We start from the raw sequence: 22,054 nt of genomic DNA on the forward strand, positions 1-22,054 counted from the left end.
GAGGATATTCCTGAAGACCAAGCAAATGTCACCAAGGGATTATCTGAAGCCCCGAACCAAGCTCGGAAGATAACAATACTAACATCTCTGACTCCAGTCCCACTAGTAAAGGCAAGCCCCGATGCACATCCCAGTATTTCAAATTACTACAATTTCATTATTATGATATATATCTTGCGTTACGTCTAGGAGTTGAGATGAAACCCTAGTTGCATAAGATCTTAGGAATCCAATGTATTGTACCCGAGTCCTTATCGCTTAGATGCTCTGCTAAATAGGACTGGTAAAAGTCGGGTGATTTCCTGTCACTCGCGCGATATAGGAGTTGCTTGTTTACAATTCTGCAATCACTATAAGGATAATGGACAGGGTCATGTGCTGTATCATGACCTGAAGATTACCCTGTCTGTTTTGATAAAAGTTTTAAGGTCGAAATGTGTGGTAGTGGTGGCTAAGCGTTTGAAAGTACTAACCACATATCGCGAAATATGGTAAGCGGTAAGCCTAGTAACCAATCGGCCCGGCAAGTGGACATACCTCCCACCACTCGTAATTTGGTTCTTCCCACGCACCGACGTGCGGGAGTACATTCTGCATGGCAGACAGGAATACGGGTTTTGTAGTCACGCTACAGACGTATGTCCTGCACAATTGGTGTGCGTACGGTCCTACAGTCGCTTGTGGTGGACCTGATCCACGACCCGGAATGAAAGGCAAATGGTTGCTTCGGAACGATCTTTGGATGTTCCAAGCGTGTGTGTTAGGTTTACCTTGCAAGGTTAAATTCGATTCAGAATTGTCCGCTTCTCAGAGGATTGAGACTGCTTATTCCTTCTGCCACATCGAGTAAAAAGTGTAATTGTTGATGGAATAATCTTGATGGATGTTAATCTATATCTTGCTTGTTTAGTATAGGTGCTTACCTAGAATGGCTAAGCAAGCTAGAATCTGAAAGCTAAAACTTGGAAGTAGGTTATACTCTTTGTTGCTTTTCAGCCGAAAATAAACTCAGAACCTTTACAATGCCTTCATGAGTCTAGTTACGGGCTAAAGTATACCCAATCCCGGGTAAGCCTTGCTAAGTATTAGTATACTCAGCCTTGCTAGTGTTATGTTTTTCAGGTAAAGCCTTTGAAGACCCTACTCTTCCCCTGTTTTGGCCCTGTGCTCTTCCAGATGGTTGGTCCGTGGAGTGGGATTCGTCCCCGGCCAACACTGATGATACCGAGTGATGTCGTGCCCGGGCTTAGCATGGCATCCGTCTTGATGACGTGTTAGGAATCGTTGCGTATGTTTTCCACTGCTAAGAACCTTAACTTTAACAGTTTGTAATAATCTCTCTGAGTTGAAACTTCATACTACTGTTGGAAACTCTTGTAATGTAATTCCCTGTGATGTAAAATATGATGGTGACTGTATCTCTGGACTCACCCTCGTGTGAGGTAACCTTATTGATCCTGTGTTTGGTGGTTTATCGGGACGTTACCCGACAGGCCAAGGGATTATACCGTTTGAAGCACGTTGGAGCCCTCAGGAATGGACTCACGTACTTGAGCCGGTATAATTCAGGTTGGTTCTGCCACAAGTTTGGAAGAAAATTTTACTTTACAGTGAACTCCTTGAACTTTTGCAAAAATTTTGAATAGGTCCTCGTCTTCTTCCTCCCACTTCCCCTCTCTATTTCTCTGCAGCGCCGCTCACCACCCATCACTGGCGTTTTCCCCGGTCGCCAGCTGCCCCCTCGCCGCTCTTCCTGCGCCACCTGGCCCCCAGCTCGCCCGCCCGCCGCTTAAACAACCCCGCTGCTCCTCGTCGCATGGACGCGTTGCGCCGCCGCCCGCCCAAGCCGCCACGCGCGCCGTCGACCGCCAGTAGCTGCTTGCCACCCGCCCGCGTGCCTCTTTTTAGCTCGGGGACGTGTCCAGTAAACTTCTTCTTTCTTCTATTCCCTCATGCGCATCGCATTCCTATTCTTCTCCCCGCTCGACTACTTCGCCGGAGCTCCACTATCCACCGCCGCCAGCCATCTCCGCCGCTTCTCCTCTCCAATTTCATGCTCCACCAGCACCGCCACGTCTCATTGCCCCTTCCTGATCCACTCTTCTTCCTCCTCTCACGCACGCGCAGCCCAGAACATCGCGCCGGTGATCTCACTCTCCGCCGCCGTTCTAATTCTAGCCAAACCGAAGTTCCACCCCTTCTCCTTCCTCGCCAAGAGCACCATCGGCACCACATCTCCACGCCGAAGCTCCCTGACCAATTTCCTTTGCCTTCCTGCACTCCAGTCGCTGGACCATCGCCGCCCTCAGAACCTCGCTGCGCCGGCTCTGTTTCTAGTCGAACCGCCGCCTCCGAGCTTCCCTTCTACGATTCCAACCAACCCCAGGTCCACTGTGAGCTCCTAAACCTTTTTCCCCACCTTTCCCTCGCCGCCAGTAAGCCTCTTCGCCAAATTTTAATCATTGCCACTCGACTTCTTTTGTTCCAGTCGATTAGGGACCCAATTACAAGCCTCTATGTCTTTCTAGGGTCTTGTTTGTAAGATACGCGCCTGTCAGCTACACACCCATCGGCCACACGCCCATCGACTACATGTCAATCGGCTACACCTCTATCGACTACTTTTGTTGAAGAAAAATCACAGCCAATGCATACCCTAATCAGCTGGATAAGCTATCTGAAAAGCATGCTGTAAAGTAGATTCGATCAGTTCTGTAGTAATCTTCAGTAATAGCCATTTGGAATAAAGTTTTTACACCAGAAACTCAACTTAAGTTTATTCTTTTTCAAATCTTTTTGTTGTTTGTACAAATTAGTTAAGTCTGGATGTGATGAATTGAATGTTTTCTTGTTGGATTGCAATTTTATCGTGAAACCAAAATAATAACCATTTGCTTCAAATAATTGCATATCATGTAGATTTGACGACACTCGCCGACGATACCTACGAGCTAATCCCGGAACCCGACAAGGGTATTTCTGAAGCTCAAGTAAACGTCATCAAGGGTCTTTCTGAAGCCCCGAACCCAGGCTCAGACGATACTGACATCCCTAACCCCAGCCTCACCAGTGAAGGCAAGTCCCGGTGCATAACCCAGTATTTTAAATTATGCACTTATATTGTTATATATTTATCTTGTGCATTAAGTGCTAGGAGTTCTTATGAAACCCTAGTTGTATGAAACCCATGAACCTATGTAATGTTTTTGAGTCCTTATCGAGTAGATGCTCTACTAATAGGACCAGCAGAAGTCGAGTGATTTCCTATCACTCGCGTGATATAGGAGTTGATTGTTTACCATTTTGCAATCACTATAAGGATCACGGACGGGGATTATGTGCAGTACCATGATTTGGAATGGTACCCCATCTGTGTTGATCAATTTGATAAGGCCGCAGTGTGTGGTAGTGGTGGTCAAGTGTTTGAAAGTACTAACCACATACCGTAAATATGGTACGCGGTAAGCCTAGTACCTGATTGGCCCGGCAAGTGGAAATCTCCCACCGCTTGAATTTTTTTGTTTTATGTTCACACGCACCGATGTGTGGGAGTACGTTCTGCATAGCAGACAGGAGTACGGTCATACAGTCACGCTGTAGACATATGTCTTGCACATTGGATGTGCGTATGGTCTTGCAGTCGCTTGTGGTGGTTTTGATCCACGACCCGGAATATGAGGGGAATGGTTGTCTGGAAAGGAAAGTTTCCGAGCATGTGAGTTAGGATCCCTTGCAAGGTTATGAAATTTGATTCAGGAATCGTCCATTTCTCGTGGTGATTGAGACTGCTTGATATTTCTGCCACATAGAGTAACAAGAGCAACAGTTGATAGAACAATGTTGATGTATGCTTTAATATCTACCTTGCTTGTCTAGTATAGATGCTCACTTAGAATGGTTAATTGAACTAGAATCTGAAAGTTAAAATATGGAAATAAGGACATACTCTTTGTTGCTTTTCAGCAAAAGAAACCTAGAGCCTTTCAACCTCTCATGGTCTAGTTATGGGCTAAGTATACCCAATTGACGGGTAAGCCTTGCTTAGTATTAGTATACTCAGCCTTGCTAGAAATGTAGTTTTCAGGGATATCATTCAAGGACTCAGTTGCAAGTTCCCCATGGCCTTGCACTTTACCGCCTGGCTGGTCCGTGGAATGGGATCCGTCCCCGGCCGGCAATGACCCTTCAGAATGACACTATGCTTTGGGCTAACTGTGGTGCCTGCTTTTGCGACGAGTAGTCATGTTTTCTTTCCAGTGCCATCTCTGAATAATGTTGACGTTACCCGACATACCATTGGATTGTTCTGTTTGAAGTGCATTGAGATCATGTCGCCTGTATAGCGATGGTCTGCGCACTTGAACCAGAATAATTCAAGCGGTTCTGCCACAAATGCTGCTCAGAACAAGATTATTGTCCGGTGTTTCCCGAAGATTTTGAAGAATACTAGGCGTATGTCTCCCAGTCATCTGCCTGTGAAGTTGAAGTCTGCTACTATTTATCAATGTTTATTTATTCGATTAAGATTAAGACTGTCAATCATGTAATAAAGTACTATTATACTCTATTTCTTTAATGCATTGTTTCGGATATTCACTTGTGACGTCTACTGTATGTGCGGAACTTGATCCTGGCGCACATATGGGATGCATTCGGTTACCTTTTCTAAACCAGTTTTGATAGATTTGACCTGGTCCCATAAGTAAGCAACCGTCGATCGGAGTCGAGGGGTGGCCACGTCGAACCACAGACGTGGAGCAAGAACTGTGGGCCAGCCAACAGGTAGACGAGACCACATCCCAGCTGAAGCAAGTACACAGAGCCGCCGATGGACGCGTGCTGTGAAGCCCAGTGACACGCCTCGCATATGTGGTGGTACAAGAAACTCAACACTCCGGACCCCCAGCTGTACATCCCTGCTGTGTCCCAGTCTTTCAGGCAAGGTATGTACATCCAAGACGCGCTATCACCTGTGCCGACGGGGAAGACCACACACCCAAACAAGTGAAGTATCCAAGCCCGGCAGTAGTAGGCGACCGTCTACTTGTCTGCAACCTCCGGATAGTGAGCAAAGTGCTACTAAAGCCAGGTGATAGGTACTCGAGAGGTTTGGGTAGCCGGCATCACCTCAGGAAGCCCTCTGCCGAGGAAGGCCTCCACATGACCCCTCCAACCGTCAGGCCTGCACTGGCCAGTGACTGGACGACCTCTGACACTGAGACCAAGAAACTTCTGGGCGTCCTCCAGTGTCACTGTCACCACAAGGAAGGTGGAAACTATGAGTTTCCGGCCTCCACCTACAGAAAAATGCAAAGAACTTATGGTGAGTTACCCCGTTAACCTTGGAAAATGAAGACGAAGTGGATTAGTCATTAATGATTGTACCTATCAACCAAAGCTGTGATCGCTGCAGGGTTGATGACCGGCAACCCACGACGAACCTGGTACGATACAACATCAAGGCCAGCCCTCTCCAGAAGAGGGGTGTACCTATCATCGTACCGCATCTCGTGGAACCTGTCATGGGTTCGAGGACGAAGAAGGGGCAGTTCCTAGAGACATTGAATTATGTTGTTACTACCTCAACATTAATTTTAAAGAGTGGCACAAACAGATGATGTGGAACATAAATTTTGTTCATTACCTCCCCTTCCATGGTGTGTCATCCTCGGTGGTTCTGCTCGTAGTACGGATCGAGCAGGTACGGTGCCTCCATCCTACAAAAATAAGATAGCAATTTAGTGAACATGTATTAGAAAGAAAAAATATGTAAATGAAGTAAAATGAAGTGAAACATTCATATACATAAATGAAGTAAACATTAAAATAAAACGGTAGGGCACAGCAGCTATTTGCACCTGACTAAGCGGCCAACTGCATGTATGTGTGTTGTGACCAAGTCTGCCGCATCTACCACATTTATTTTCGTCGGTGTCGGAAAGAAAAGGGGTTCCTCTCCTCCGTCGAGTTTTTCCTGAAACCTGATCCATGACCATCTTGTATCTCGTTCTCTTCCTAGTTCCAGGCTTATTCCAATGGGCCCCTGGATCCGCAATGTATTTCGGACCCGTATACGTTGGCCACTGTCCCTCGTCTAGATAAGGCTCAAACCGTGGAGACCATGTAAGTACAAGGCTGTCAATAGTGAACTCTCGCGGTATCCTGCTCTTGTAGGCAAAGTTGCGGTGCCGAGCTGCTGCAATTTAATGGGAACATACAAAGTGGTACTGCCTTGTTCTCCCACATGTGCATGAGAAATCAATCAGTTTGACAATATAACTCCAAGAAGGCTGCACGTCACCATTGGAAGTTGTACCACCCCTTACCGTGACCTCATACTTTCTCGTCGTGTGGTCAAAACATTTAACCTCATGTGTGTGAGCCCTATCCTCAGCAAGATGACGCACAGGTTTAGGGGCCCAAAGCTGGTTCTTGCTCTGTAGTGCCATTGCTTGTGAGTATCTGTTATTGAACCATGCAACAAGCCTGTAGAAGGTGAATGATACAATAGCATTGATGGGCATCGCCCATATTCCCTTAAGCACACTGTTGAATGACTCGGCCATGTTGCTTGTCTGAAACTCGTACCTATCCTTTTCATACAATGCAAGGACCAATCACTAGAGCACGTGCACGACAGGTGGATCTCCAGGTACGTTCTAACCTTGTCAATTGTTTTTCAGAACTTACGCTTGGTTCCATGCATATGTTATTGATTAGGAACAATGGAGAGGACCAGCAAGGACTTGGAGAAGGCCAAGGAGTCAAGGAGGAGGAGCTAGCACGTCCACACCAAGGAGGAGTCCATGACCAACTCGACTTCGACTCCACCTCGGATTCCAGAACCTGACTTCACCAAAACTAACATCTTGGCCACATATGGAGTCGGATTTGGACGTTCTATATATGGTTGAAACCAGAATTTCATAGAGCTTCCAATGGCACTGGTCTCACCTCAAAATTCATTCTGAGTCGACAGGAATCGTTGATATAAGTGGGCCTCCAGAATCTATCAGGGTGTTGTGTCACCGTCTGTTTGGTCGTTGGCCCGTGTACCGTGTTGGAGCCCGTTAGGGTTGCGTCCAGGGGGTTTGCACACCCCTAACTCCCTTTTATTTAGTAGCCGTCACCACTTTAGGGTTTGGATTTTGCTTAGATTCAATCTGTCATCAAACAGTGTCACCGTTCATCGGTTTGTGAGACTCCATCTCGTAATCAAGTCTGTTTGATTGCATCTCCTGTTCTTGCTTGTGTTCTTGATTGCGCTTGTAGGGATAAGCCTTCATGGTGAAATCATTCGTGTGACACGGGTGATGACCAATGGAGCAGTGGTGTAGTGATTGCGAGGTTCTGTTAGTTCGGAGCCTTGGTTCATCAACGTTGAGTTCTCCACCAATCAAGTTTACCGTACCTCACGGAAGATCGGGACTCAACCTCCTATCAAGTGGTATCAGGTATCAGGTTGCCCATGAGGTATACTCGTGTGCCTTTAGATTTGTTTTGTTTCCGTACTATAGTCCACAAAAAAGCCAAAAAAAATTTTTACTCGTTCCGACCTAAGGGTTTGGCCATATGCAGCGAGATTGCCCTAGCAAACGGACCATCATTGCTACTGCTGACGGTGGGTATGTTAGTGCTTCTGATATTGAAGATGAAAATATTATTGCAGCTAACCTTTCAGGTTCCGATGACGGTGCTGAGGAGGTTCTTGGTACATTTGCGACCAACAACTACAGGACCTTAATTGTGCACCGAGCTTTGAGCGCCACGGTGGGAGTGGACGACAAACGCCAATGTCACAACCTTTTCAACATGTTTCTTGTCGTCAAGGACTGCTGTGTGCATACAATCATTGACGGAGGTAGCTGCAACAATTTGGTGAATTTTGAGGTGGTCAAGAAGCTTGGCTTGACCACGCGGGAGCATCCACATCCTTATCACATTCAATGGTTTAACAACAACGGTAAGGTAAAGGTAACAAAAATAGCAAGGATACATTTTTCAATTGGATCTTACCATGAGTTTGCTGATTTTGATGTGGTGCCTATGGATGCTTGCTCTCTTTTGTTGGGACGTCCTTGGGAGTTTGATACTAATGCTATTCACTATGGTAGATCTAATAAGTATACTCTCATGCATAAGGGCAAGAAAATTGTGTTGCTACCGATGACCCCCACTGAAATTGTGCAATTTGAGAATGAGAAAAAGAATAATGCTGAACAAAAGGGTGTTTTCAATTCTGAAAATCAGCAACCTATTGAGTTAAACAATCCTATTTTGTTGGCAACTAAATCTGATCTTGATGAGTTATCTGCCTCTACTGGAACTTGCTATGCTTTAGTGTGCAAACATGCTTTATATTCCATTGAGGTCGCGTCCATTGCTTTGCCACTACTATTGCTAACCTTTTGCAGGAGTATATCTATGTCTTTCCTTCGGAGCTAATCCCCGAATTACCTCCTGTGCGAGGCATTGAGCACAAGATTGATTTGATTCCAGGGGCGAGCTTGCCAAACCATGCCGCCTATAGGACCAACCCCGATGAGACTAAGGAAATTCAGCGACAAGTCCAAGACCTTCTGAACCGCGGGTACATTCGTGAGAGCCTTAGTCCTTGTTCTGTTTCTATTCTTTTGGTTCCTAAGAAAGATGGCACTTGGTGCATGTGTGTTGATTGTCGAGCCATCAATAACATTACCATTTGGTATCGCTATCATATTCCTCGTTTGGATGACATGCTTGATGAGTTGAGTGGTTCTATTATTTTCTCCAAGATGAGGTGCCCATGCCCCGAATTACTTCTTTGGTATGGGATGCGATGGAAAATCGCACTCCATATGGAGTAGCCCCCGACCCTTAGGTTAAATCAAAGAATTAGGCTGAGGGTCATATTAGTCTTGAATCTTCCTTGCATACTCTTTGAATATATTTGAAAAATAAGTAGTCGATGCCACGTATCCTGCAGCCCCCGAGCCTTGAATCCAAATCTCTCAGGCTTGAAAAAAAGGATCCAATGGTCGTGGCATGCAGTGAAAAAATATTCCCTTGGGAAATAATTGGTGTGATGGTACAGATGATAATAGAAGTTAGATAAATTATTTGAAAAACCCCTTTTTTCGGGACAATTAATCCTAAAAAATGGTTAATCAAATAATTTATCTAAAAATCCACCAAATAACCCCTATCTTCCGAATATTCCCTGTGACGACTCTTCAACTTCGAAACAGTAAACCTGTACCCGGCCACTGGTTATTTAACCTCGTGGTAACTTAGGGTAAAACTCGTGCTTCCAATCTTCAATCCGCTGAGTAATTTTCGAGTCCCCAATCAGATCCGTGCTCCGCCTTCACCTCCTTTGACAAGCCCGAAGCTAGCCGAATCTCTCCACCCCTTCTCTGCAGCCCCCGAGCGCATGCAAGTAAAGCGGCTCGTGATGAACAGATCTGAAATGGCACCCGAGAGATCCAACAAGAAGGATGGGAATGGAAAGGTGTAACACCCTAAGGTATTTTCCTTAAATTTTAATGAATTTATTTGGGCTCAAATAAAATTTCCCAGAATTTTCTCTAATTTATCTTGCATTTAACGTAATTTTAAAACGTAAAGAATTAAAATTTATTTTAGGTTCAACATGTTTGTGCATTCATGCTGGTGCATAAGTTTTATTTGGTTGAGTGCATAGGGGTTGAATTCAAATTTGAGTTGAATTCAAATAGGTTGAGCTGGTGCGGGAAGAGTAAAGGAGGGAAACAGGAAGGTGGGTCAGTCATTCCTTCTATTCTCAGTCATTCCTTCTGTTCTCAGTCATTCCTTCTGTTCTCAGTCATTCCGTTCTTTTCTCAGTCATTCCTTCTAATCCCAGTCACCCTTCCTATTCTCAGTCGTTCCTTCTTTTCTCAGTAACTCTTTCCATTCTCGGTCATTCCTTCAGCTGACCCCACCTGTCGGCCCCTTCCCCTTCTTCCTCCTTCTTCCCCGGCGCTCAACTTCCCCCGAGATCTCCGGCGAGCTTCCTTATCTGGGCCCGCACGCCCAGGGCAGCGCCGCCGCCCTACAAGTAGCGGCCCCACGCCCCTCAGAACCCTAACCCTAAACCGTAGCCGCCACCGACGCCCGGCACCACAGCCGCCCCGCGCCTCCGCTCAGCGCCTCTGCTCCGCCGCTCGGCGCCTCTGCTCCGCCGCGGACCCGCTACTCCTCCACGCCTCAGCCCCGGCCAAGCCCGCGGCAGCTTCGCCTCATTACCCAGGAGCTTCCCGAGCCCAGCAAATCGGCCCTACGCCCCCTCACCGAGGATAATTTGAGACGGGGCTACCGCCGGTGAGCCGCCCCCGCCGTCCAATTCATCGCCGCCGGCGTTCCTTTTTCCCTCTTAACCCATGCAACACCTTGGTAGGGCCTCCACGCGACGATCCCCGGTGATCAGAAGGCCAGGAACCCTCGGCAACACCCCTCCCCGCGGAAGCCCGATCTTCCCCGCCGCCGGTCGTCGTCGTTCCCTCGCTCCGCTGCGTCTCCGGCCTCCACGGCCCTTCGGTGATGCCTTACCCTCTTCCCTTGCTCGTTTTGCGCCCAGTGCCGTAGGGCGTAGACCGCCCCAGGGGTCGGAACCGCGATCACGCGGTACGCCGGCGAACCCGAGCCGCCCCTGCCGTGGGGAACCCCAACCCAAACCCTAAACCGTTTCCTTGACCGCCTAGATGGGTTCGCCGTCGTCCTCTCTTTCTCCCAGTGCCAGCCGTACCCCGAATAGTGGCCGGAAACGCCCGACAGCGTGCCCTCCGGCGAGCCCCGGCCGCCCTCCGCCGTCCCCGCGAACCCATCAGATCGGACCAGTCCGATCCAGATCGGACCGTCCGGACCCCTCTGTCCAGATCGGACCGGTCCGAACCCCTCTGTTCAGATCGGACCGTCCGAACCAGGATGCGTCCGAACCATTCGATTTAGATCCAACCGCCCAGATTAGAAGCCGCAAACCCTTTCAGCCATGGCAGTTTTGCTAAAGAGTCCTTGTGTTTGTTTGAAATCAACCCGCCGTCCCGCTTAGGTTAAAAAGTATTTGCAGGCAGGCCCTTTCCTTCACGTTTGACTCCCTGAGCTTCCTGGATTTTGAACCCGCAGTCCAAGCCTCATGTTTTCACGCGATAGCCCCTGTGTCTAGGGTTTAATTACGTCTAAGCCCTCGGGTTTTGTGCAGAAGCCCCTGGTTGCCCTGTTTTTCTTACAAATAGGTCCCTGGATCCTGTTTTAAGCGCAGTTTTCGCGTTTTAGCTCCGTTTTAGGTGTTCTTTATATGCACGCAATCGTTGTAACGCGTAGATTAGTTCTAGGCTAGTTTCATGTGCTGTTTCCATGTAATGTTGTACTGTTTTCTTATATTTTGCTATTGTTTGTGCATGTGTGTATGTGTGGACTATGTGTGACGATCGTGAGTAGACGCGGAGCCTTTGGACCAGTACCAGGAGCAGCCGTCTTCCGAGCAGTTCGAGCAGCAGCCGGGAGAGTACGAGGAAGGCAAGTATAACATGAACCTCCTATCACTTTTTAATACAATTTCATACTGCATTTTAATTCTGTATACCTATAAGGACTCCCTAGCCACTTTTATATCCTTATATATATCCTATGGGTTGCATTCTTGGTTAGTTGTGCTAGGTTGCTGCGCTATAACAAACCTTGGTCCTTTTTAATTAATTTGATTAATGGTCTTATGCAACTTAATTCTGGAGCCGACCCTCTGTGCTGTGTGCTTGAGTGGTTTGTGCGTCCTTAAAAGATGTTTTTATAGAAACATGGTTTAGGGGGCCAGCACGGTGCTTAGTGCTTGGTTGGCCACTCTCCATAAGGACCGGTTCATAGAGCGACAACCTGGGATAACCGCGCAACCACAAGACTGGTATGGGACGGTCTTGACTTACTAATTAGGTCATTTTGGTTCGGGAGTAACTTACCTGCGTGGGCAAGAGGGGTGGTAAGCTTCAATGGTCCCTGCTCCTCCGGCTTGGTCTGTGCTGTGTGTCTTGTACCCCCGGAGGTGGGCCCCATCGTCGCTGATCCAGAATCCTTAGCGGTTACACCTTACCAACGTGATCCTTTGTAACGGTCTCGTAGTGCGCTTGCTAGCCATCTCACCTAAGGAAGTGTGATGAACAACTAGCGTAGCTCACGACTTGTGGGTAAAGTTGTGCAACCTCTCGAGAGTGTAAAACTGATATATCAGCTGTGCTCACAGTCATGAGCGGCCCAGATCCTCCGTCTGATTAGTGGGGTTATCAACCTTTGACGAGGGCGATTCCCCGGGTGGGTTTGGTTTGGATGGTTCCCAGTAGTTCTTAATTAATATTGATTAATTCTTATGCAATTTGGGTTATGGTAATTCATCCACTTGTAGTAATTAGTCTTAATAAAATATGCCAAGACTAAAAGCTAATGCAGTTGAGTCAGCTAAACCTAGAGCCTCATGCTCGTGTTATACTTGTTGAGTACTAGTTTTGTACTCACACTTGCCTCTCTACTCTTCTGTTCTCTTTCGGATATCTTCGACTGCTGCTCAGTGCCCGGCAACGTGGAGGACTACGTCAGCGGCTTCGACGACTTCTAGGCGTTTGTCTCCCAGTCGACGTCCCTGTGGCGCCCAGCTCTTCATGTATCTCTTTTACGCTTCCGCAACTCTTGAACCGATTCTTGATTCGGTTGTAATAAAAATAATTCATTTTATTGATTCATTTACGTTTTATATTAATGTTATTCGTGACATGTGTTGTGATATCTTGATGATCTGTTGTATATATGCGTGACTTGATCCTGGCGCATATATGATTGCTCGATTTATGTTCTTATAAATCGGGTGTGACAGATTGGTATCAGAGCCGTGTCGACTGTAGGACGAAGCCTAGGTAGAATTGGTCGAGTTTAGGACTTCTTTTCTCTTGCTTGCCCCCGCAGATCTTCAACCATCATTGTTTCTGCTTCTATTCCTTGAGTCCTAAGCCCTCGATTTGCTGTTTTCCCCGCCTTTTCTGAGAAACAGCTTGAGCTTTCCGTAGACGTTGGCCTGAGTTGCCTAATCATGTAACTTATAAGTTTAGGTTGTCCCGATAAAAATACGCTAGAACGAGTGTGTTGGTCGAGTAGAGTGGAAAACTCGACTAATTTGTGAATATTGAATGTTTGTTATTGTGCAAATGTTTGATTTGGATTTTTGGTTGATTGCATAGGCTAGTAGTTAAACTTGTTCATGCAAATCGATCTAACCCCACTTGAACTAAATAATAAAATTGTGTTAGAACGTTGGGGGTAAAACCTATATTCCTTCTTTCTGTCATATCCTTCCGAAGTTTCGTTTCCGCAACTGCACGATATCTTATTCTCATAAATTTCGTTTGTTGCAATCAGATGGTGAACACCAGGCGCACCGGTTCCGGTTCTGACCAGTAGGAGCAGAACAACCAGGGTACTGGTCAGCCGCTGCCAATGCCGCCACCACTGACCCCGGAGCAGTTCTTCCAGCTCCAGATGCAGATGATGGCGACCCTGAACAACACCGTTCAGGCTCTGCAGCAGATCCATGCTCAGCCACCGCCTCCTCCGCCGCCTCAGCCCCGTGACAGGCGTGCGGATTTCCTGAGAGGTCACCCGCCGACCTTCTCTCACGCCACGGACCCACTCCAGGCGGACGACTGGCTTCGCTCGGTGGAGTGCCAGTTGGTTGTTGCGCAGTGCGACGACCGAGAGCGGGTTTTGTACGCAGCCGGGCAGCTGCGAGGCTCCGCTCTTGACTGGTGGGAGTCCTACCCAGCTCGGGATCGTGATGCTCTCACGTGGGACCAGTTCCGTGAGCGTTTCAGGAACCATCACATTCCTGAGGGCATCATGAAGATGAAGCAGAAGGAGTTCCGTGCCCTTAAGCAGGTAAAAGTTTAAGGGAATCTTCTACAATTTCTTTTGAGCTTGATCTATCCTTGACCTCTTTCGTAAAACCTGACCAATTGAGCGATTTCCATCCTTGTTATCTGTGTTCGTTATTTCAGGGATCTATGACGGTGACGGAGTACCGTGACCGTTTCCTTCAGCTTGCCCGCTACGCCCCTGCTGACGTCGCTCGCGATAGCGATAAGCAGGAGTACTTCAAGGAGGGGCTGGATGATCACATCCAGTATGCGCTGCTGAACCACCGCTTCGACAACTTCAACCAGCTGGTTGATGCGGCCCTTAACACCGAGCGTAAGCGCTGGGAGATTGAGGACAAGAAGAGGAAGATGGCTCCATCCTCTTCGGGCAGCAACACCCGTCCCCGCTATCAGCATCCACCACAGCAGCAGCAGAGGCCGCCCCAGCAGTACCAGCAGCGGCAGCAGTTTCCGCCTCGTCCTCAGCAGCAGCAGCAGGCGGGACCGGGTCAGAGGCTTCCGGCGCCTCCGGCTCCACCAGCTCAGAGGCAGGGAGCGCCCACTCCTCCTCCTGGGCAGCAGGCCGCTGCACTTCCTTGAGTGTGCTTCCACTGCGGCGAGCCAGGGCACTACGCCAACGTCTGCCCTCGGAAGGCGCAGGCGGGACAGCAGGGGCGTGCAGCACCGCCCAAGGCCCCCGCTCAGGGCAGGGTGAACCACGTGACGGCCGAGTCAGCGGCCGAGGCTCCCAACGTGGTTATTGGTACGTTCATGGTTAATGCCCATCCTGCTACAGTGCTTTTTGATACCGGTGCTACGCATTCTTTCATCACCCAGTCTTTTGTTGAGCATCATGGCATTCCTACTAGCACATTAAAGAGGTGCATGTTAGTATCCTCACCGGGAGGGCAGTTGAGGTCTCATGTCTTCTGTCCCAGAGTCAGTGTGGCCATAAGGGGGGTAGATTTCAGTGAGAATCTGATGGTGCTTGACTCCAAGGGCATTGATGTGATCCTTGGGATGGAGACTCTTGCTAAATGGGGAGTCCGGATAGATTGTGCTCAGAGGACGGTTCTTCTGTCAGCACCGGATGGTCAGGAAGTCACTGTTGGAGCTACAGAGCCTTCTGGAATTCTTCATCAGATGGAGGCTAGACCCACGGATGGTATTCGTGTGGTGTCTGAATTCCCGGATGTCTTTCCGGACGATTTGCCAGGTATGCCGCCGGATCGCAACATTGAGTTTTCTATTGATCTCTTGCCTGGCACAGCTCCTATTGCTAAGCGGCCCTATCGTATGGCTCCTGTCGAGCATGAGGAAGTTAAGAAGACTGTCGACGAGTTGTTAGCTAAGGGTTATATTCATCGCAGTTTCTCCCCTTGGGCCTTTCCTGTGTTGCTTGTAGAGAAGAAGGATGGCGCGAAGAGAATGTGCGTCGATTATCGGGATCTGAATGCAGTTACTATCAAGAACAAGCATCCATTACCCCGTATTGAGGATCTTTTCGATCAGCTTCAGGGTGCTTGTGTATTCTCGAAGATTGATCTGCGTTCAGGTTATCATCAGCTGAAGATTCGTCCTGAGGATATTCAGAAGACGGCATTCACCTGCAAGTATGGGTTATACGAGTATACGGTCATGTCCTTCGGCTTGACTAATGCTCCGGCTTTCTTCATGCATCTGATGAACAAGGTTTTCATGGATTATCTGGACACCTTTGTGGTGATATTCATTGATGATATCCTGATATATTCCAAGTCAGAAGCGGAGCATGAGAAGCATCTGAGACTTGTGTTGCAGAGGCTCAGAGAGCACAAGCTGTATGCCAAGCTCAGCAAGTGCGAGTTCTGGATTGCCGAGGTTCCATTCCTCGGTCATGTTATCTCCAAGGGAGGTATTGCTGTGGACCCCGGGAAGGTGAAGGATGTGCTTGACTGGGTTGTACCACAAACGGTGAAGGAAGTCCGCTCTTTTCTGGGCTTAGCAGGTTATTATCGGAGGTTCATCGAGAATTTCTCCAAGATTGCGAAGCCTTTGACTTCCTTGCTGGAGAAGGATGTGGGTTTTTCTTGGACTGATGAGCGTCAGAGTGCCTTCGAGGAGCTGAAGAAGAAGTTGACTACGGCGCCAGTCCTTACTCTGCCTGATCAGAGCAAGAGGTTCACAGTGTATTGTGATGCTTCGAGGGATGGTCTTGGTTGCGTCCTGATGCAGGAAGGCAGAGTGATAGCTTATGCCTCGCGGCAGTTGCGCCGGCACGAGCTGAATTATCCCACTCATGATCTGGAGCTAGCCGCAGTTGTGCATGCTCTGAAGATATGGAGGCATTACTTGTTTGGGCAGAGGTGTGATATTTACACCGATCATAAGAGCCTCAAGTATATTTTCACTCAGAGTGAGCTGAATATGCGGCAGAGAAGATGGCTAGAGCTGGTCAAGGATTACGACCTGGAGATTCACTATCATCCGGGCAAGGCCAATGTTGTAGCAGATGCTCTGAGCAGGAAGAGCTATGTTAACATGGCCGTGGCTTTTCAGATGTCTCAGGAGTTATGCGAGGAGTTTGAGCAGTTGAGTCTGGGTTTCTTGCATCACACCTTGGGTACATCGTTCGAGGCAGAACCCACTCTAGAGGCTGAGATCAGGCAGCATCAGAAGGAAGATCAGAAGCTGCAGGAGATTCGTGAGTTGCTTAAGATTGGCAAAGCTCCTCATTTCAGAGAGGATGATCAGGGTACCTTGTGGTACAAGGGTCGTATATGTGTGCCGGACGTAGCAGATCTCAGGAAGTTGATTCTGAGTGAGGCTCATGATACAGCATATTCTATCCATCCAGGCAGCACGAAGATGTATTACGACCTGAAGGAACGATTCTGGTGGTCTGGAATGAAGCGTTCCGTTGCGGAGTACGTGGCTATCTGCGACACTTGTCAGCGTGTCAAGGCAGAACATCAGAGGCCAGCCGGGTTATTGCAGCCGTTGAAGATTCCAGAGTGGAAATGGGAGGAAATCACTATGGATTTCATTGTTGGCTTGCCTCGTACTCAGAAAGGGTACAACTCCATATGGGTAGTAGTGGACCGGTTGACGAAGGTTGCTCACTTCATTCCGGTGAACACTACTGTGACACTCAGGTAATTAGCTAGGTTATATCTTAGATTTTAAGCATGCTTGTATGTTCAAAGTTTGGCAAAAATATACTTTATGTACGCAATGTTATGAAAGAAAGGACGTTTATGCAATTAATATTAACTAAAGGCCCTTTTATGCAAAATGGATGGAGATGAGGGAAAAGATTAAAAGCATAAGGGTTATTTTGCAAAAAGTAGTATCTGTGGTCAAATTGTAAAAATATATGTGAAATTACCATAGGATGTATGTGCAAAAGTAATTTTACTTAGGGATTTACATAAAACATGAAATTATTACTAAGTTCATTTTAACTCAAAAACTATTGCTCAACTGTAGATGAACCTTAAAGAGAAGTTGTAGGGTTTGAAAAACCATGCACTTTTGATTTTTGGACCATCTCCATTTGAGCATTGGTTTAAAGGTTACAAGCCCTTTACAGTATAGCCCCTGCCTTTCTCTGAAATCACAGTTTAGTCCACAAGTCAGTTCACCTCCCCTTCTTCCTCCCTGCGTTCTGCCCCCCCCCTGCTCTGCTTCCTCTGTTTCTTCTGTCGCCGGATTTATGGGCCGCACTGGCTCACCGCCGGCCAGCTCCCCTGCCCTTCCCCATCCACGCGTCGACTCTTGCTTGGCCACCGCTCTACCCCTCCCCTTTGCTGGCGTCCTGGCCGCGCGCCACGGCGCCTGCGGCACTGCCGCACCGCCGCCGGCGCCACTCCTGCCGCCGCCGCAAAACCCTGCGGCCGGCCTTATCCCCTCCCCTCCCTCCTGCTCTACGACACTAGCAGCTCACCGTCGATCCGCTTGCCTATAAATTGACGCCCCCGACCTCCCCCGCGCGCGTGTCAGTACCTCGCCGCTCCTCCATTGCCGCCGTGAGCTCGGGCCACCGTGGGACTTCTCCTTCCGCCCTTTCCCTCCTCAAATTGACTGTACCGTGAGCTTCCTCGTGCCCTATAGAACCTCCCCAGCCAGTTCTCTTCCACCTCCGCCCACCGGAAGCCACCCGCCGCCGTGCACCTCCGGCCACCGGCTCGGCCCACCGCGGGTAGCCCTCCTCCGACCGCCTTGACCCCCTCCGAGACCGCCCACAGGTAGCCCTAGGTCCCCTCGTGCTCCCCCTCTCTTTTCCCCTCACCGCCGGCGACCTCACCGGCCGGAATCTGGCCGGGCAGGAGCTTCCCCACCGCCGGCCATGGTTTGGGTTTAATTGCGTGGAGTACTTTCTTTCCAGGGGGCTAGATGTTAAATGCAGGGACTAATGTATAAAGGAAATCTGTTATTTCATGTGAGGGTCTATTCTGTCTTGTAAAATTCATAACAATCCACAGAAAAATCTAAAAATAGTGAAACAAATTTTGTTAGAAAGTAGATTTCAAACTCTATGACTTTTATTAATAGAGTTTAGTGTGAAACAAAATACTTTTGCCTTTATTAAACATCTAAAATTAAGGGGTAATACACATGTGATCTTGTCATTTCATGCTCTTTTGTTTATCTTTAAGTTTAGCATGATATTCTTTAAGCCCTAAATGACCTTGTGCAATTTCAAACTCCACATTTAATTTAAACTTAACATCTTTAATTTGAGCTTTCAAATTTAAAATAAACCTAATGTAGAACCTCTTCTAATTGGAATTTTAGTAATCACTAATGTAATGTTTTATGATGCTAATATATAATTAAGTTTCTATGATCTTTTATTTAAAGTTTTGAAATCAAATTTTAGTTTATTTCAAATTTAACCCAAAGGCTTAATTTATATTACAATAAACTTTTACCATATCTTATAAATGGTGTTTCAAATCTAAACCCTCTTTATTCTATACATGTTTGTGTGCTAATTGGATGTGATATAATATTTGAATTTTAAATTTAAAATTCACCTTATTAATGTATTGCATTTCATATAGAATCAACGACACTCGACGACGGGGACTACGAATTGGTCTTAGGACAAGACCAAGGTTTTTCAGAAGATCCAGCACACGTCGTCGAAGGACTAACTGAAGTTCCGAACCCGAGTTCGGAAATCTCTGACTCTCCTGCCCCTACCCCTACTCCCGAAGGCAAGCCCCGGACATATCCCACTACTTTATTTACACTGTAATCTATATCTAGCTATATTATACTTTGCATTAGGTCTAGGAGTTGAGATGAAACCCTAGATGCATAAATTCTAAGAATCCAATGTAATGCTCCCGAGTCCTTAACGGATAGATGCTTCGCTAATAGGACCGGTAGAAGTCGGGTGATTTCCTGTCACTCGCGCGATATAGGAGTTGCATGTTTACATTTCTGCAACCACTATAAGGATGACGGACAGGGTCATGTGTTGTATCATGACCTGAGGTTTTACCCTGTCTGTTTTGATAAAAGTCTTAAGGTCGATCTGTGTGGTAGTGGTGGCTAAGTTTTTGAAAGTACTAGCCACATGCCGCGAAATATGGTAAGCGGTAAGCCTAGTACCCGATTGGCCCGGCAAATGGACGCGCTCCCACCACTCGACTTTTATTTTATGTTTACACGCACCGACGTGTGGGAGTACGTTCTGCAAGGCAGACAGGAATACGGGTTTTGTAGTCGCGCTACAGACGTATGTCCTGTACACATTGGGTGTGCGTACGGTCCTGCAGTCGCTTGTGGTGGCCCCGATCCATAACCCGGAATATGAGGGAAACGGTTGCTTCGGAATGCCCTGTTGGTATTCCAAGCGTGTGAGTTAGGTTTACCTTGCAAGGTTAAATTCGATTCGAATCGTCCGCCTCTCACGATGCTTGAGACTGCTTATCCCTTTTACCACATTGAGTAATAAGTGTAATTGTTGATGAGATAATCCTGATGGATGATAATCACTACCTTGCTTGTTTAGTGTAGGTGCTAACCTAGAATGGCTAACCAAGTTAGAATCTGAAAGCTAAAATTTGAAAGTAGTTCATACTCTTTGTTGCTTTTCAGCTGAAAATAAACCTAGAGCCTTTACAATAACTTCATGAGTCTAGTTATGGGCTAAGTATACCCAAACCCGGGTAAGCCTTGCTGAGTATTAGAATACTCAGCCTTGCTAATGTCTGTTTCAGGTCTAACCTACGAGAATCCCACGGACAGCTTTGAGTGGCCTACGTCCGTTCCATTTGGCTGGTCCGTGGAGTGGGACCCGTCCCCGGCCGGCACTGACCCTCCGGAGTAACACCAAGCCCCGGGCTAAGCTTGGTGTCTACCTTCGCGACGCCGGTAGTCGCGTAAAACTTTTTCTTCCGCTGTGAGTTGGACAAGCTGTTATGCTTGTCAGTTGAACATGGTTATGTATAAGTTTACCTGTCTTTGAAACTCGTTTGTAATAATGTATATATGGTTGTAAAATTAAAAGTTGATGAGCTAATCTGTGATGTGAACTCGCCTTCGTGCGAGATAAACCTGCTTCGATCCTGCTGAACCGTGGTTGTATCGGGCGGAGACCCGACAGACCAAAGGATTGTTCCGTTTGAAGTGCGTTAAGCTGATTGCGGATCGTACGGCGGTCATTAACGCACTTGAGCCGGAATAATTCGACCGGTTCTGCCACAGCTGGTATCAGAGCTGTAGGTTTATCTTTACACCCAGAATAGCTCTTAAAAGGTGTTTTCTGGATAAAAGTTTGCCAACAAATGAGTTTACAAAAATACGTTGGATTCGTTAAGGTTGTACTTAGAACGTAAAGCCCTAAGGGTTTATATGGGAAAGTATCAGGTGGCTAATGGTATCTATATATGTATAGATAGATCTGACTTGCAGCACTACTTTTTGTCAAAACTTAAATTCCTGCAGAATCCAACCTTACTTCCTGTAACGACATCTACGTACGGAGGTAAGAAGGTAAGGATCCTCAGCCAACTGAGGGAGCTTGGCCTTCCCGTCGGTGATGCGAACCGAACGCTGTTTCTCAAGCAGTGGCCTACTTGAGATGCTGCCAATATACCAACTTAGGTTGATTATATTGGGAGTATATGGTTCGGCGCAGGGTATGGCGATCGCTGTTCATACCCCCGCATATTGCGGTACCCCCCGTGAATACGTTGTTTCGATAACGTATGTTAACGTTGTCTGTACGGCGGTAATTGTACAGATGCTGTTTCTATAGTGAACAGTAATGTTTGGGGACGCTTTCATGTCGTGCTGCCATGAAAGGTTCACGAGATATATATATCTGTGTTTTCTTCTGCAGGTACACTAACCACGTTCACGCTATTAGGACGCGTAGGGTTTACCGACTAGTTATATATAGTGAGAGACGTATGGTTATGCCACCGAAATTGACTACGTAAGTCCGAAAATATTCGGCAGTTGTTTTGGTTGTGAGGGCGAGAAGCGCGTGCATACATCTTTTCTCAATGAAAGAATTTTATACATCATAGATATGCCATTTGTTTTTGGAATGGGGTAATGAAGAATTAAGGATAGCTTTAAGTTGGGTATCTTATATGGGGTCTTAGTTTTCCATCTGATTTCCAGCCTTTGCTGTTATCAAATTGGTTATCTTGATCTGTTTATCTTGTATTCTCCTAACAAGATAACAAGTTTTACCATTTGCATCCTGGTCGCAGATGGCAGCACCTTCCAATGTTTTCTGGGATCCGGAAGGGCATCTCCACACCAATGCCCTTCACTGGGAGGGTTTTCCCCGCTTGCTATGGGAATCTTTGCAGGCTTTCCATTATACAGAACCCCCGCAGTACGATGCTGTTGAACATGTGGAAGACGGAATCCACAGGGCTCATGTCAGGATGAGTATACCTCAGCATCCCTTCCGTTCACAATGGCAGCCCATTGAGGTCAGCACGACGGGCTACAGGATTATGGACACCATTGAAGCAGCGGCCCTAGAAGCCATTTATGCCTTTTGCAGTCAACACCCCGAGGAAGTTGTAGGACAACCTATAGGTTTGTTCGCCACAACAGATCCTAGTGAAGTGGAGCGAGACCTCAGAATAATTCCTGAAAGTCATAGGTTGGAAGGTCCACCAGGAGAAGTAGTGCAAGGAATGAGGCGTTAC

Source organism: Panicum hallii, chromosome 1 (genome assembly GCF_002211085.1).
Source record: "Panicum hallii strain FIL2 chromosome 1, PHallii_v3.1, whole genome shotgun sequence".
Taxonomy (NCBI): Eukaryota; Viridiplantae; Streptophyta; class Magnoliopsida; order Poales; family Poaceae; genus Panicum; species Panicum hallii.